Source organism: Bombina bombina, chromosome 5 (assembly GCF_027579735.1).
Source record: "Bombina bombina isolate aBomBom1 chromosome 5, aBomBom1.pri, whole genome shotgun sequence".
Lineage (NCBI taxonomy): Eukaryota > Metazoa > Chordata > Amphibia > Anura > Bombinatoridae > Bombina > Bombina bombina.
This window is the reverse complement of record NC_069503.1, coordinates 300,731,914-300,750,986: the sequence shown is the minus strand read 5'-3', so window position 1 is coordinate 300,750,986 and position 19,073 is coordinate 300,731,914. Positions and strand designations below refer to the sequence as shown.

Genomic DNA, 19,073 nt, shown 5'->3' with positions numbered 1-19,073 from the left:
CATAATGTAAACATACTGGGACAGATTAAAAGTGGCACACTAACGATACCGCACATGCGATATTAATTTAAAATATTGCGTCAGTGTCAAATTTTTATTTTTATTACAAGTTGAAAGTAAACGCGACTGCATGAGCGCAAACTTTGCGGGTTAGCGCAACTGAAGAACTTGCATCGTGGGTTAGGGCTAAAAAAAAGTTGCATTAAAAGGATATGAAACCCAAACATTTGTGTTCATAATTCAGATAGAGTATCTTTTGTTGAAAAGCAGTGACGTATGCTTAGGAGCTGGCCCATTGCTAGAGCACTATATAGCAGCAGTTTTGTAAGACTGTTATCCATTTGCAAGAACACTAGATGGCAGCATTATTTCCTGACATGTAGTGCTCCAGATGACTACTTACAGTAGGTATCTCTTCTACAAAGAATATGATGGGAACAAAGCAAATTTGATAATAGAAGTAAAAAGGAAACTTTTTTTTAAATAGTGTTCTGTGTCTGAATCACAAAATAATTTTTGGGGTTTCATATCCCTATAAACACAACATAAATGCATTAAAATTATCTAATTAAAGTTGCATTTTTTTCACCCTCCATAGCGCTGCCATTACAAGTTTTCAAACAGTCGGCTTGTGCATGCATCCATACCGCACAAAATACAAGCGCTGTTTTGACGTGCTTGTGCACAATTTCCCCATAGACATCAATGAAGAGAGCGTGTTAGAAAAAAAACTAACACCTGCAACCGCGGAATGAAAAGCTCTGTAACGCAGCCCCATTAATGTCTATGGGGAAAAAAAAAAGTTAAGTTTAAACCTAATACCCTAATATAAAAACCATGTCTAAATACCCCTAATCTGCCGCCCCTACATACTGTTATTAACCCCTAATCTGCTGCTCCCGACATCGCTGTCACTATGAAAATTCATTAACCCCTATTCTGCCGCCACTCTAATAAACCTATTAACCCCTAAACCGCAAGCCCCCCACAACGAAATATACTAAATTAAACTATTAACCCCTAAACCTAAAGCCCCCCACATCGCAATAAACTAATTTAAACTAGTAACCCCTAAACCTAACGCCCCCTAACTTTATATTAAAATTACAATTAAATTAAAACTTAACTGTCAAATTAAAAAAACTAAGTTTAAACTAACAATTAAACTAATATCACTATTAAACTAAAATTAAACTACCAAATAGTCGGCTAAATTACGAGTTTTTCGTTATGAGCTGTGCGTTGCTAACGAGCAGTTTTCTCTCACCACTCACTTACCTACAGCGCTGGTATTACGGGTTTTTACAAACCCGGCGTTATTAGGCAAGAAGTGAGCGTTGAGCAAAATTTTGCTCCTTACCGCACTTCAATACCAGCGCTGCTTAAGTCAGTGGTGAGCTGGTCGTACGTGCTCATGCACGATTTCCCCATAGGAATCAACAGGGAGAGCCGGCTGAAAAAAAGTCTAACACCTGCAAAAAAGCAACGTAAAACTCAGTAACACAGCCCCATTGATTCCTATGGGGAAATACATTTTATGTTTACACCTAACACCCTAGCATGAACCCTGAGTCTAAACACCCCTAATCTTACACTTATTAACCCCTAATCTGCCGCCCCCAACATCGCCGCCACCTATCTACCCTAACAACCCCTAGCTTAAATGTAATTTAAATAAATCTAAATAAAAATTTATATTATTACCTAAATAATTCCTTACCTATAAAATAAACCCTAAGATAGCTACAATATAACTAATAGTTATATTGTATCTAGCTTAGGGTTTATTTTTATTTTACAGGCAAGTTTGTTTTTATTTTAACTAGGCACAATAGTTATTAAATAGTTATTAACTATTTAATAACTACCTACTAAAATAAACACAAAAATACCTGTAAAATAAAACCTAACCTAAGTTACAATAACACCTAACCTAACCCTACAATTAAATAAATTAACTAAAATAAAAACAATTAAATAAATTAAATTAAATTAGCTAAAGTACAAAAAAACAACACTAAATTACAGAAAATAATAAACAAATTACAAGATATGTAAACTAATTAACCTAATCTAATAGCCCTATCAAAATAAAAAAGCCCCCCCAAAATAAAATAAAACCCTAGCCTAAACTAAACTATCAATTGCCCTTAAAAGGGCCTTTGCGGGGCATTGCCCCAAAGAAATCAGCTCTTTTACCTGTAAAAAAAAATACAAACAAACCCCCAACAGTAAAACCCACAATGGGCAATGCCCATCCAAATGCCCTTTTCAGGGCAATGGGGAGCTTAGGTTTTTTTAGATAGTATTTTATTTGGGGGGTTGGTTGTGTAGGGGGTGGGTTTTACTGTTGGGGGGTTGTTTGTAATTTTTTTACAGGTAAAAGAGCTGATTTCTTTGGGGCAATGCCCCGCAAAAGGCCCTTTTAAGGGCTATTGATAGTTTAGTTTAGGTTAGGTTTTTTTTTTTTATTTTGGGGGGGCTTTTTTATTTTGATAGGGCTCTTACATTAGGTGTAATTAGTTTAAATATCTTGGAATTTGTTTATTATTTTCTATAATTTAATGTTTTGTTTTTTTGTACTTTAGCTAATATTTAATTGTTTTTAATTTAGTTAATTTAGTTAATTGTAGGGTTAGGTGTTATTGTAACTTAGGTTAGGTTTTATTTTACAGGTTCTTTTGTATTTATTTTAGCTATTGTACCTAGTTAAAATAAATACAAACTTGCCTGTAAAATAAAAATAAACCCTAAGCTAGATACAATATAACTATTAGTTATATTGTAGCTATCTTAGGGTTTATTTTATAGGTAAGGAATTATTTAGGTAATAATATTATTTTTTTTGTAACTTAGTTTAGGTTTTATTTTACAGGTTCTTTTGTATTTATTTTAGCTAGCTAGTTATTAAATAGTTAATAACTATTTAATAACTTTTGTACCTAGTTAAAATAAATACAAACTTGCTTGTAAAATAAAAATAAACCCGTAGATAGCTACAATGTAAATATTAGTTATATTGTAGCTATCTTAGGGTTTATTTTATAGGTAAGTATTTAGTTTTAAATAGGAATTATTTAGGTAACAATATATATTTTTATTTAGATTTATTTAAATTATATTTAAGTTAGGGGGTATTAGGGTTAGACTTAGGTTTAGGGGTTAATACATTTAGTATAGTGGCGGCGACGTTGGGGGTGGCAAATTAGGGGTTAATAAATGTAGATAGGTGGCGGCGATGTTAGGGACGGCAGATTAGGGGTTAATATATTTAACTAATGTTTGCGAGGCAGGTGTGCGGCGGTTTAGGGGTTAATATGTTTATTATAGTTGCGGTGATGTCCGGAGCGGCAGATTAGGGGTTAATAATTTTATTATAGTGTTTGCAATGTGGGAGGGCCTCAGTTTAGGGGTTAATAGGTAGTTTATGGGTGTTAGTGTACTTTTTAGCACTTTAGTTATGAGTTTTATGTTATGGCGTTGTACCATAAAACTCTTAACTACTGACTTTTAAATGCGTTAGGACTCTTGACGGGGTAGGGTGTACCGCTCACTTTTTGGCATCCCAGGACAGACTCTTAATACCGGTGCTATGGAAGTCTTATAGAAAAAAGACTTTACGAAGTTTGCGTAAGTCGTTTTGCAGTAAGGCAAAAAAAGTGTGCGGTGACCCTAAACCTTCAAGACTCGTAATATCTCTTAACGCTGCTTTTTTAACCTAATGCACAACTCGTAATCTAGCCGAAAGAAAACTAAAATACACATTTAAAAAATCCTAACACTGCTATAAAAATTACAAAGTATCTAATATCAAAAAATAAAAAATACTAAATTACAAAAAATAACAAACACTAAATTACTAAAAATAACAAACGAAATTATAAAAAATAAAAAAAGAATTACACCTTATCTAATAGCCCTATAAAAATAAAAAAGCCCACCCAAAATAAAAAAACCTAGCCTACAATAAACTACCAATAGCCCTTAAAAGGGCCTTTTGTGGGGAATTGCCCCAAAGAAATCAGCTCTTTTACCTGTAAAAAACAAAACAAAGACCCCCCAACAGTAAAACACACCACCCAACCAACCCCCAAAATAATAAACCTAACTCTAACAAAAACCTAAGCTATCTATTGCCCTGAAAAGGGCATTTGTATGGGCATTGCCCTTAAAAGAGCATTCAGCTCTTTTGCTTAAAAGGGCATTCAGCTCTTTTGGCTATTCAAATCAGCCAATAGAATTTCAGTAGCTCTCATCCTATTGGCTGATTTGAACAGCCAATAGGATTTCAGTAGCTCAAATCCTATTGATTGACTTGAATTTCCAAAGTCAAATCAGCCAATAGGAATGCAAGGAACGCCATTTTGAAAAGGCTCCCTTGCATTGAAGATTCAGTATACGGCGGCGACCATATGAAGAGGATGCTCTGCGCCGGATGTCTTCAGGATTGATCCGCTCCGCACCGCCGGGATAAAGATAGAAGACGCAGCCGGGATGAAGATAGAAGATGCCGCCTGGATGAATATAGAAGACGCCATCTGGATAGATAAAGACCTTGCCGCCTGGATGAAGACCTCTCGCCGCCTGGATGTCCGGACTTCAGGAAATGTAAGTGAATCTTCGGGGGCTAGTGTTAGGATTTTTAAACTTTTTTGGGGTGTTTTTTTTTTAGTTTAGGGTTTGGGTTTTACTTAAAAGAGCTGAATGCCCTTTTAAGGGCAATGCCCATACAAATGCCCTTTTCAAGGCAATGGGTAGCTTAGGTTTTTTTAGAGTTAGGTTTATTATTTTGGGGGGTTGGTTGGGTGGTGGGTTTTACTGTTGGGTGTCTTTGAGATTTTTTTACAGGTAAAAGAGCTGATTTCTTTGGGGCAATGCCCCACAAAAGGCCCTGTTAAGGGCTATTGGTGTAGGCTAGGGCTTTCTTTTATTTTGGGTGGTTTTTTTATTTTTATAGAGGTATTAGATTAGGTGTATTTCTTTATTTTTTTGATAATTTTGTTTGTTATTTTTCGTAATTCAGTGTTTGTTATTTTTTTGTAATTTTTGAATTTTTTATTTTTTGTAATTAGAAACTTTGTAATTTTTATAATAGTGCTAGGATTTTTTAATGTGTATTTTAGTTTTCTTTAATTGGTAGCTAGTTTAATTTTAGTTTAATAGTTATCTTGGTTTAATTATTAGTTTAAACTTATTTTTTCTTAATTTTACAGGTAATTTTTAATTTAATTTAAGATAGGGAAATTGTAATTTTAATCTAAAGTTAGGGGGCGTTAGGTTTAGGGGTTACTAGTTTAAATTAGTTTTCTGTGATGTGGGGGCTTTCGGTTTAGGGGTTAATAGTTTAATTTAGTATATTTTGTTGAGGTTTATTAGAGTGGCGGCGGTGGCGGAATAGAGGTTAATAACTTGAGTATAGTGGGGGCGATGTGGACGGACGGCAGATTAGGGGTTAATCATATTTAAATAGTGTTTGCGATGCGGGAGTAAGACGATTTAGGGGTTAATAACTTTATTATAGTGGTGACGATTTCGGGGAGGGGCGGAATAGGGGTTAATACATTTTATTAGTGGCGGCGATGTCGGGAGCGGCAGATTAGGGGTTAATAACTTTAATATAGTATTTGCATTGCGGGAGGGCCTTGTTTAGGGTTTAATAGATAGTTTATGGGTTTCTAGTGTACTTTGTAACAGTTTAATTATGAGTTTTGTGTAACAGTTTTGTTACGTAAAACTCATAACTACTGCTCTCAGATGGCGGTACGGATCTTGTCGTTATAGGGTGTAACGCAAGCTTTTTAGCCTCACTGCAAAACTCATAATGGCAGCGCTATAGAAGTCCCATAAAAAACATAATTTTTACGACTGCGGGACTGATGTTGCGTTACAGGCCAAAAGGCTTGCGGTACAGCTATACTGGCAAGACTTGTAATGGCTGCGTTGCTGTTTTAACACTGAAATTACCATTTTTCCGCGTTAAAAGACGAACGCACAACTCGTAATCTATCTGAATGTGTTTTACTGTGTATTTACTGTAAATATTTTACATTCCAATATTCTTCATATAAGGGGAAATGTTCAATGTATTTTTAAATATATATTCCTATATATATCTGCATATACCTATACCTATATTTATATATATATATAGAGAGAGAGAGAGAGTGAGAGAGAGAGAGAGAGAGAGAGAGAGAGAGAGAGAGAGAGAGAGAGAGAGAGAGAGAGAGAGAGAGAGAGAGAGAGAGAAAAAGAAAGAGAAATAGAGAGAGGTATATTAAAAAAAAGAACATTTTGGAATGTAAAATATTCATAACTTCCTTTGGGTTAGCGCTGTAGGTTTAACTCCTGTCTGGTTAGTGTGCAAGTGATAAGTGTTTTTCCAGTTTGCATTTCCCATTAAAGTCTAAGGGGAGAAAAATGTAGGGTGGTTGCAATATCCTAAGTCCAGGAGTTAGAGCGTATCGGCTTTCGCTTACGTGCAAACATTTTACTTTTGACTTGTAATATGCATGCTAACCCATGCGAGTGAAAAGTTTACTTCTGGCTGTTTGCTTAGCATGCCGCTTGATATCTGGCCCTCGGTTTTATTCTTGTGGGTTACTAAAAAAAAAATACAAGTGCTATATTGCATATGAATTTCTATTCATAAAAGTCCTAACATTATTAATGGGGTAAATATTTTCAATGCCCTTAAGATGCCTTTTAACCCATACATTGGACTCCATTTAAGAAGCAGAGATTGCTGCATCAGATGACAATCGTTTCTTAACCTGTCCGTCACTCATTAAAATTATCCCAATCCGATCTGGATGATTGACAGCCTCTGCTAGCAGTCAAATGGCTGCCAGTGAGCAGGGGGCAGCATTGCACAAGCATTACTGGTGAAATGCTTGAGCAATGGTACATGCAGCATTTTTCAAATGTATCAATATTCTGTTTCATTGCTAATACAAAAATAATTATTGATTTGCAATGGAACATGATGTAAACTTTATGGGGTAGATTTAATAAGCAGCGGATGCTGCTTTCTACCCGTGAAGTTTCTGGCTCGCCAGAAACATAAGTTAAGAAGCAGTGGTCCGTTAACTTGTCCACCACCTTTTATGTGGCGAACGACAATCATCCCCATCCAATATGATTTGGATGATTGAAAGCCCCTGCTAAAGGCCGGTTGGTCGCGAATGTGCAGGGGCGGCAGTGCACAAGCATTTCACAAGAAATGCTTGTGCAATGTTAAATGCTGACAGCGTATGCCGGCCTCTAGCGAATCATATCCACCTGGCATTTGTTAAATTTACCCCTATGTTTTTGTGATTCCCATTTTAAATAGACTAATTTTTAACATCTGTTTGTTTAACTTACAGGCTCTAAATGCATGTACTTAGTTCATCTTTTCCACATATCTTTCCTAATTTATCAAACAAAGAATTATCATCATGCCTTTCATGATTCAGAGTATAAAATAAAAAAACAACTTTTCCAATTGACTTCCATTATCAAAATGAGCACAGTTTGTATATGCATACTTTCTGAGGCACCAGCCTCTATTTTGTGATTATCTGGTACAAAGGGGTTAGTGTTGCGCTAGTCTGAAACCCTTGTTACAGATATACTATCCTGTTCTCACAACGGAAAAAATATAATTGTGACTAGATAGGTTTGTAGGTGTATATGTGTGCTTCACAGCTACAGGGTAAAGATCTAAATCTGTACATCTAATTTACAGTGGTATATACGAAAGTGCTTTAAAACCATATATATTTCATACATAAAGGAAAAAAATGCTGTCCCTTTAATTTATAGATGCAAATTTAATGTTCACAAGATTATATCAAAATACTTATGAGTTATAAAAAAATGAGCGGTTATTCCCTAAACATATAAAACTAAGTACATATAATATAATATATATATATATATATATATATATATATATATATATATATATATATATATATATCACTTGCATAAAAAACTAATACTGGTTTGAACTTATATACAAAGGATCATTCCATATTTTCATAGTTTCATGTCCACAGTATTAATGTGTAAAACAGACACAACAAAGTCCTTAATGCCGTTTTTCCTTTTTAGTGACTTAGGTTTTCTTTGTGTCAGTAATAATTAGCTGTTAGAATAAACTTCTGTCCAGTTCATAGATATGCTCAAGTCACGCTTGGATGTTTGACTGCGTTTGTTCAAAGTGAATGTTCGAAGTGTTAGTTCAAGCTGATAGCGGTATTGCTAGCACCACACATATAAACTTATACACCCCTTTCTAAGAGCCTACCTTTTAAACTGGAACGGCTCCCCGGATCTCCATTATAGTTACTCAGTTTGTCATTCGGAGGAGCCTCGGCATGGTTGCCTGAAAAGCTCTGTATGGTAGCTAGCCTGTTCACCGCTTTTCCAATGCTGCTGGTCGTTCCATGTCACCTGATTTGGGCAACCAATCGATGTAGAATAGGTGTAGTTGGTTTACTATTGAATCCCTACTCTGCGCAGAGTGTTTAGGAAAATAGTTCCCTTTAATCTCGTGAACAAAAATCCTTATTTAGATTTTACCATCAATGCGTTTCACTGATAAACAGCTTTATCAAGATGGTTATTGGGCATATAAAACTTTTTTTTTTTATCTCAAATATTTTGGTGTCGGATCATGCAATTATATCTATATCAATTGACTATTAGAATTCTCACCAGAACAAAAAAACAAGCTTCTTCTTTCCTTCCTTTCTTATCTCCAATTTTAAATTTAGAAACTGGCTACAATCTAAATGGAAATAATTTGTTCATTTTAATAAAAGCTACATGTCAAAGGTAGACATTGTTTGGGAGACAGCCAAAGCCTTCCTTAGAGGACAAATCAAGGCATATATGAGTGCTAGGAAAAAGAGTCTGAGTATAAGAGAAATCCCATTGTCTAACCAGTTAAAAAATAAATATTTAAAATATTTAGAAAATTCTTCTAGTTTAAACTGGTCTAAATACCAGGAAGCAAAAGCAGAGACAGAATTCTTTTTAAACCAACAGATGCTGCCAAAAGATATCAACAATAATATGAGATTCAATAGATTCTCGTCAAATACAGCTAAATTACTAGCAAATCTAGTAAAAAGTAAGAGGAAAAACTATTTTATTGGGGCCATTAAGGTAAACGGGAAAATATATACTTCTCCAAAAGATATCCTAGTACAATTTCATTCTTTCTATAAGACACTATACTTTGCCGGTAACATTGACCTGGAGATAAAAGCTAATTTTTGGAATAAAATTAATACACCCAAGATTAGCAGGATTCAGTTGGATCTATTAAATAAGGATATAACACTAGAAGAAATTATACAAGCTATAAAAACTTCTCCTAGCGGCAAAGCTCCGGGACCGGATCTAATCCCGATTGAGTTTTATATGATTCTACAGGAGGACATTAGTCATGTATTGGTTAGCTTATATAATAGTTATTTTGTTAATAATATGCACCCTTCAAGGTACTTTGCAGAAGCTAATATCACTTTAATACATAAAAAAGATAAAGATATATAAACAATGGATGCATACCGTCCAATCTCCTTACTTAATGCAGACTATAAAATAATAGCTAGTATTCTGGCTGACAGACTCAAGGGAGTCTTAGAAGAAATAATACATACAGATCAGGCTGGATTCATGCCCGGAAGAACCTTACAGAAAAATATCAGAACAGCGATGTTTCTTATTCAACAGATGCTCTCTAATCAGAGAGATAAGAGGTTCAAACAGGTAGATTTTGCCCTATTGATGGTCTATGCCGAAAAGGCATTCGACTCCATTTCTTGGAATCATCTATTTACTGCATTGAACAGATTTGGGATATCAGAAAATGTTGCTAATTATATTAAATTAATATATCAAAACCCAGTTTCATATATAAAAATTAACGGTATAATCTCATCGAGTCTTAGACTCCAGAAAGGAACTAGACAGGGCTGTCCGTTATCACCACTCCGGTTCAATATTTCTTTGGAACCATTGGCAATTCTCTGTAGAGAAAGACTAGAAGGAATTATGTTGGGAAATAAGAAAATTACCCTGACTATGTATGCAGATGATATTTTATTTTATATAAGTAATTCTAGGAAAAATATACCTTGTATTTTGGAAGCAATTGAAGAATTTAGTAGTTTTTCAGGTTACAAAATAAATTTGAATAAGTCAGGAATCTTATGGATTATCAAAAAAAGAAATAGTCTACTTCTAAATCCCTTCAGACAAGCGTCCTCTAAAATTTGATACCTTGGAATAGTTCTTTAAAAATATCTGGCTGAGTCGTATAATTTGAATTATGCTCCCATCTGGCAAAAATGTATAGGTTCTTTAAAAAACTGGGCTAAGCTACCGCTTTCCTTGTCGGCAAAAGTAACTCTAATTAAAATGATGCTGTTCCCTAAAATTCTCTTTCTCATGCAGAATATTCCGACATTTATACCGGTCAAAGCTATACGAAATTTGAATACTCAATGCTTACAATTTCTATGGGGAAAAGGGAAAAAAAAATTGGCACATATGAGAATAGATGGAGGGTTAGCTCTCCCCAATTTGAGATTTTATAATTGGGTATGCCTAGCAAACAATGCGCTAGATTGGCTAACAGGTATAGCGCATATTACTAATCATAAAAAGAAGGAAATAGCAATCTCTCCGTTATCTCTTACAGCTCTGTTGCATTTTCCCGTGACAAAATCATCTGAAAGAACTAGCTTTCAATATACAGTTCATAATATCACACAGGCCTGGAAGAATTTATGTCAGATATTACTCTCAGAGTCTAAAATGTCAAAGTATTTACAGATCAGGGGAAATCCCCAATTCATCAGTGGTATGGAAACATTTGTTTTTAACGATTGGAGCGAAAAAGGTTTAACTAAAATTGTGCAATTAATAGATATACAAACTAACGCCTAGATTTAGAGTTTTGTCGGTAAAGACCCGCGTAGCTAACACAGCTTTTTTTTCCCAACGCACCCTTAAGACAACGCTGGTATTGAGAGTTGTCTGAGGGGCTGCGTTAGGCTCCAAAAAGGGTGCGTTGAGCCTAATTTACCGCCACTTCAACCCTCAATACCAGTGTTGCTTACGGTAGCGGTAAGCTGGCAGAACGTGCTCATGCACGATTCCCCCATAGGAAACAATGGGGCAGTTTGGGATGAAAAAAAAACTAACACCTTCAAAAAAGCAGCGTTAAGCTCCCAATGCAGCCCCATTGTTTCCTATGGGGAAACACTCTCTAAGTCTACACCTAACACCCTAACATGAACCCCGAGTCTAAACACCCCTAACCTTACACTTATTAACCCCTAATCTGCTGACCCTGCTATCGCTGACACCTGCATTATACTATTAACCCCTAATCTGCTGCTCCGTACACAGCCGCAACCTACATTATCCCTATGTTTAGGTAACTATAGAAACTGAAGGAAAACAGGTGTTTAGAATAGGAGTAGTATATAGACCACCATTACAGGATGAAGCATCAGACTATTTATTAATTGATGAAATAGCCAAAATTACAATGAAGGGCAATGTTATTGTAGTGGGGGACTTTAATATGCCTGATGTAGACTGGGAAGTACCTGTTGTCAAATCAACTAGAAGTAAATATATCTGGAATCTTTACAAGGGGAATCTCTTGAGCAACTAGTAAAAGAACCAACGTGAAAAGGAACTATATTAGATTTAGTAATTACAAACAGTGATATAGTATCTGAGGTGTCTGTGGGTGAGAACTTAGGCTCTAGTGATCATCAGTCTGTATGGTTTAATATTCAGGCAAAGGTACTAAGCAACCATAGTAAAACAAAAGTCTTAGACTTTAGATCAACTGATTTTTCTTACATGGGCAGATACCTAGATGAATCCCTAAAAGGGATGGCACAGATCACAGGAGTACAAGAACAGTGGGAATATTTTAAAAATGCTATTCTAGATGCAACTAAACACTGTATTAGGCTTGTTTGTAAAAGTAAAAGAAAAAGAAAACCAATCTGGTTTTCAAGAGAAGTAGCACATGCAGTTAAGACAAAAAAGACAGTCTATAAAAAATTCAAACTCACTGGCTCAGAAGAGGATAAAGAAAAATGGAGAACCCGTCAAAAGATGACAAAGAAGTTAATCAGAAAGGCTAAAGCTGATGCAGAAGAGAAAATAGCACAATCTGTAAAAAACGGTGACAAAACCTTCTTTAGATATATCAGTGAAAAGAGAAAAATTAACAGAGGGATAGTTAGACTCAAGAATGAGGATAGAGTAGTGGAAGAAGTTAAACAAATAGCAAACTGTTTAAATGATTACTTTTGTTCAGTCTTTACAAGGGATGGTAAAGATAGTGAGATTCTATTAAGGGATGTTACTGTAAATAATAATGTGAGTAGTACTTTTCTTTTTACAGAGGAAGAGGTTTCAAGGGCTTTATCAAAAATAAAAGTTAATAAGTCTGTTGGTCCAGATAATATTCATCCAAGGGTTCTAAGAGAACTTCGATCCGTAATAGCTACTCCATTAGCTGATTTATTTAATCAGTCACTTCTAACAGGAGTTGTTCCAAAAGACTGGAAAATTGCCAATGTAGTCCCTCTTCATAAAAAGGGTAGTAGGGAAGATTCTGCTAACTATAGGCCAGTCAGTTTGACCTCAATTGCAGGGAAATTAATGGAAACTCTTTTAAAGGAAAGACTTGCATCTTTCATTCAGACAAACAAATTAGAAGACAAAGGACAGCATGGTTTCACTGCTGGAAGATCATGCCTGACTAATCTAATTGATTTCTTTGACCATGTAACTAAAATAATAGACCAGGGAGGAGCGGTAGATGTTGCATATCTAGACTTTAGCAAAGCATTTGACACCGTCCCACACAACAAACTTATTCACAAAATGTATTGCCTTGGAATAGATGCTAAGATTTTTAAGTTGGTAGAAAGCTGGATTAAAGATAGACTACAGAGGGTTTCAATTAATGGAGTACATTCAAATGAGGCATCAGTTACTAGTGGTGTTCCCCAAGGGTCAGTTCTTGGGCCTGTTTTGTTTAACATGTTCATAAGTGATATTGGAAGTGGGCTTAAGGGGAAGGTTTGCTTTTTTGCTGATGATACAAAAGTTTGTAACAGGGTAGATGTTCCAGGAGGAGTTGATCAAATGAACTGTGATATTAATAAACTAGAGGGCTGGTCAAATAAATGGGATCTGAAATTTAATATTACCAAGAGCAAAATTATGCATATAGGATCCAAAAACCCAAAGGCCAATTATAGTCTCAATGGTACATTACTGACTAATTAAAGAAGAAAGGGATTTGGGAATTATTATTTCAGATAATTTAAAATTTGGTACACAATGCCGCAGTGCAGCCAGCAAGGCCAGTCAAATGCTTGGTTGCATTGGAAGAGGTTTTAGTAGTAGAAATAGCAAGGTTCTTATGCCACTTTACAGATCATTAATTAGACCAAATATGGAATACTGTGTACAGTTCTGGAGACCATATCTTCAGAAAGATATAAATAAACTAGAAGCTGTCTAAAGGAGGGCTACTAAAATGGTACATGGTCTAAAATATAAAACGTACAAAGAAAGACTCTATGATCTAAATATGTATAGTTTAGAGGATAGAAGGGAAAGAGGTGACATGATAGAAACCTTCAAATATATGAAGGGACGTAATAAAATAGAAGCTGAAAGCATTTTTCCCAAAAAATAAATGCCAAAACAAGGGGTCACAATCTAAAGTTAGAGGGTAGTAGATTCAGGAGAAATTTGAAGAAGCATTTTTTTACAGAAAGGGTGGTGGATTCATGGAATAAACTTCCATTTGAGGTGGTAAACACAAAGACTGTAAAGGAATTTAAAAATGCCTGGGAAATGCATAAGGCTATCCTAAAGAAAAAGTAACATGTAATATGGGTAGACTTGATGGGCCTTTTTGGTTCTTATCTACCGTCAAATTCTATGTTTCTATGTTTCTATGTGCCCCTAACACCGCCGACACCTATATTATATTTATTAACCCCTAATCTGCCCCCCCAACGTCGCTCCTACCTTACCTACACTTATTAACCCCTAATCTGCCGACCGGACCTCGCCGCTACTCTAAGAAAGTTATTAACCCCTAAACCGCCGCACTCCCGCCTCGCAAACCCTATAATAAATAGTATTAACCCCTAATCTGCCCGCCACCTAACTTCAAGTATTAACCCCTAATCTGCCGACCGGACCTCGTCGCTACTCTAATAAATGTATTAACCTCTAAAGCTAAGTCTAACCCTAACCCTAACACCCCCCTAAGTTAAATATAATTTTAATCTAACGAAATAAATTAAATCTTATTAACTAAACTATTCCTATTTAAAACTAAATACTTACCTGTAAAATATACCCTAATATAGCTACAATATAACGAATAATTATATTGTAGCTATTTTAGGATTTATATTTATTTTACAGGCAACTTTGTATTTATTTTAACTAGGTACAATAGCTATTAAATAGTTATTTACTATTTAATAGCTACCTAGTTAAAATAATTACAAAATTACCTGTAAAATAAATCCTAACCTAAGTAACAATTAAACCTAACACTACACTATCAATAAATTAATTAAATAAATTACCTACAATTACATACAATTAAATAAACTAAACTAAATTACAAAAAAAACAAACACTAAATTACAAAAAATAAAAAAAGATTACAAGAATATTAGGCTAATTACACCTACTCTATGCCCCCTAATAAAATAAAAAAGCCTCCCAAAATAATAAAGGTCCCTACCCTATTCTAAATTAAAAAGTAACCAGCTCTTTTACCAGCCCTTAAAAGGGCTTTTTGCGGGGCATGCCCCAAAGTCATCTGCTCTTTTGCCTGTGAAAAAAATACAACACCCCCAACATTAAAACCCACCACCCACATACCCCTACTCTAACCCAAACCCCCCTTAAATAAACCTAACACTACCCCCCTAAAGATCACCCTACCTTGAGCCGTGTTCACCCAGCCGGGCACCGATGGACCAAAAGAGGACATCCGGAGCGGCAGAACTCTTCATCCTATCCGGGCAGAAGAGGACATCCGGACTGGCAGACATCTTCATCCAAGCGGGATCTTCTATCTTCATCCATCCGACGAGGAGCGGCTCCATCTTCAAGACCTCCGGCGCGGAACATCCTTCTTCCCCGAAGACTAGACTACGAATGACGGTTCCTTTAAATGACGCCATACAAGATGGTGTCCCTCGAATTCCGATTGGCTGATAGGATTCTATCAGCCAATCGGAATTAAGGTAGGAAAAATCTGATTGGCTGATTAAATCAGCTAATTAGATTCAAGTTCAATCTGATTGGCTGATCCAATCAGCCAATCAGATTGAGCTTGCATTCTATTGGCTGTTCCGATCAGCCAATAGAAAGCGAGCTTATATTTAAAATAGAATGCGAGCTCGTATTTAAAAGACACATCAGTAGTACTAAAGACTATACAAGACATCCATCCAAGTGATGTAAGCTCACTCTATACAAGCATTATGCACGACAAACGCCTGGAGGCAATTAAAGGGCATTTAAAAAGTGAGAGTGAGTTACAAGCAAAACATAATTGTTTTATTTTAGATTGCATTGAATATATTCTGACTAACAATGTATTTGCATTTACCCAGAACTTATATTTACAAATTAGAGGAACCGCAATGGGCACAAGGTTTGCACCCAGCTATGCCAACCTTTTTATGGGTAAATGGGAACAACAATTTATCCAGGAACATAGCATGGGTGCAAGCCTCAAGCTTTTCAAACGATACATAGATGACATATTGATCATCTGGAAGGGGGATGAAACTAGGTTGATGAGTTTTTTTTTAATGATATGAATAACAATGATGTGAATTTAAAATTCACATACACTATGAGTAAGGAATCAATTACATTTTTAGATTTGGATATTTTTGTTGAAAGTGGTCAACTCAATACTAAAAATCATTTCAAGGCCGTAGACGCTAACAACTATGTACATGCCAACAGCTGCCATCTTAAACGATGGATTAGAAACATCCCGAAAAGGACAGTGTCTTAGAGTAAGACGTAACTGTTCTAGACCCATTAACTATGATACTCAGATAAAAATTTTAGAACAGAGATTTTTAGAAAAAGGCTACAAGGTCGATGAAGTAAAAGCGTCAATAGCTCAAGTAAGGGAAACAGAGAGGATAGATATTTTGACACGGAAAAAAGATACAACCGTTTATAAAGATAAAGATACTGTCATAGTTCCTTTTTGTAAGAAACTATAACTGCAAACATAAACAAGTAGAGAAGATCCTAAATAAGTATTGGCATCTTATACAGTCAGATCCTGTCATAGGTAAGTCAATGACTAAAAGACCAACTATAATATATAGTAAAGCCAGAAATATGAAAAACATTTTGGAGTGATTTCAATATAAAAAAATCAATTACCACTAAGAATAAAGATCTTAGTGGTTATTTCCCCTGCTATAGTTGTAAAGCTTGCAGGCATACTACTAAATTAAAACACTATACCTCCACCAACACACAGACAGAATATAAAATATCAGAAACAATTCAGGGTAGAAACAAAGGGGTGATTTATCTCATTCAGTGCACATGCCAAAAGCAGTATTTAGGTGAAACGTCTCGTACCTTACGTACAAGAATTCGAGAACATCTAAACCTAATAGAAAAAGAAGATCAAGAAACAAGATTATATGAACACTTTAGGAGTGTACATAACAAAAACACTAAAGATCTCAGGTATTGGGGGATATGTAAGGTCAAAAAACCATGGAGGGGAATCGACTTTGACAAAGTACTATTATTAAAAGAAGCACAAATGATTTACTATATGGGTACCCTCTTTCCACTATGCCTTCACTCCGAACTGGACCTTACCCCTTTATTTTGGATTAAACAAAGTCAGTCTGGTTACAAAGCTAGTCTAATTACATGGTACTCAATCAAATTATTGATTTACACTATTTTAGTGGCTAATTTATGGACTGTTTATTATGTATGATAACATAGTTATGCATAGAGACCTGGCAAGATCTTTGTAATCTAAAGTAGGTAGGCTCCACAAAGGAATGTTTAGGAAAATTCATGATGTGTAGATAAATATACATGTATACATAATATAATAATTCACACATATAACACCTTGGACATAATATGAAATATCACTTTATTAATATTTTAAATATGCAAATAATAAGTTTTTAAAGAATTTTAATATTGAACTTTGTAAGAATTAAGTAGTATAACTGCAATGAAATTTTATTTTAATATAAATATGGATCAAATGAATTTCTCTTATAGTATGTATTAACAAAAATGCATAAGTCCGCAGCAAGAAATAATACCACCTTTAAATAATACCACCTTTATAGATCACAGTGGGAAGCAAACAGAAAAAGATCCATCCAATCACCTATTAAAAGGTGTGTATAAAAAGACATTTTACATGACCAATAACCATCTTGAAAAAGCCGTTTATCGGTGAAACGCATTGATGGTAAAATCTAAAGAAGGATTTTTGTTCACATACGGAGGATTGCACGAGATTAAAGGGGACTATTTTCCTAAACACTCTGTGCAGAGTAGGGATTCAATAGAAAACCAACTACGCCTATTCTACATCAATTGGTTACCCAAATCAGGTGACACGGAACATTGGAAAAGCGGTGAACAGGCTAGCTACCATACAGAGCTTTTCAGACACCCGTGACGAGGCTCCTCCAAACGACAAACTGACTAACTATAACTGAGATCCAGGTGAGCCGTTCCAGTTTAAAAGGTAGGAACTTAGAAAGGGGTGTATAAGCCTGTATGTGTGGTGCTAGCAATACCGCTATCAGCTTGAAGTAACACTTTAAACATACACTTTGAACAAACACAGTCAAACATCCAAGCATGACTTGAGCATATCTATGAACTGGACAGAAGTTTATTCAAACAGCTAATTATTACTGACACAAAGAAAACCTAAGTCACTAAAAAGGAAAAACGGCATTAAGTTGTTGTGTCCATTTTCCACACCATAGGTGTTAATCTGTTTTACACATTAATACTGTGGGCATGAAACTATGAAAATATGGAATGATCCTTTGTATATGAGTTCAAACCAGTTAAACCGCTAGATTTAGAGTTTTGCAGCCAATGGGGTGCGTTAGCTACGCGTGTTTTTCCCCCCGCACTTTTTAAACAATGCTTGTATTTAGAGTTCTCTGAAGGGCTGCGTTAGGCTCCAAAAAGGGAGCGTAGAGCATAATTTACCACCACTTCAACTCTAAATACCAGCGTTGCTTACGGACGTGGCCAGCTTCAAAAACGTACTCGTGCACGATTCCCCCATAGGAAACAATGGGGCAGTTTGAGCTGAAAAAAAAGCTAACACCTGCAATAAAGCAGCGTTCAGCTCCTAACACAGCCCCATTGTTTCCTATGGGGAAACACTTCCTAAATCTGCATCTAACACCCTAACATGTACCCCAAGTCTAAACACCCCTAACCTTACACTTATTAACCCCTAATCTGCCGCCCCCGCTATCGCTGACACCTGTATAACACAATTAACCCCTAATCTGCCGCTCCGGACACCTCTGCCACCTACATTATACCTATGTACCCCTAATCTGCTGCCCCTAACACCGTCGACCCCTATATTATATTTATTAACCCCTAATCTGCTGCCCCCGCTATCGCTGACCCCTGCATATTATTATTAACCCCTAATCTGCCGCTCCGTACACTGCCGCCACCTACATTATAGCTATGTACTCCTAATCTGCTGCCCTAACAACGCCGACCCATATATTATATTTATTAATCCCTAATCTGCCACCCCCAACGTCGCAGCTACCTACCTACACTTATTAACCCCTAATCTGCCGACCGGACCTTGCCGCCACTATAATAAATGTATTAACCCCTAAACTGCCTCACTCCCGCCTCAAAAACCCTATAATAAATAGTATTAACCCCTAATCTGCCCTCCCTAGTATCGCCGACACCTAACTTCAAGTATTAACCCC

At 35.8% G+C, this 19,073-nt stretch overlaps 1 protein-coding gene across 3 annotated transcripts in view; it reads right to left on the bottom strand.

Moving 5' to 3' along the window:
• PPP1R9A (protein phosphatase 1 regulatory subunit 9A) overlaps positions 1 to 19,073 on the bottom strand; it is a 558,902-nt gene that overhangs the window by 29,722 nt on the left and 510,107 nt on the right. The gene's annotated exons all lie outside the window — the stretch shown is intronic.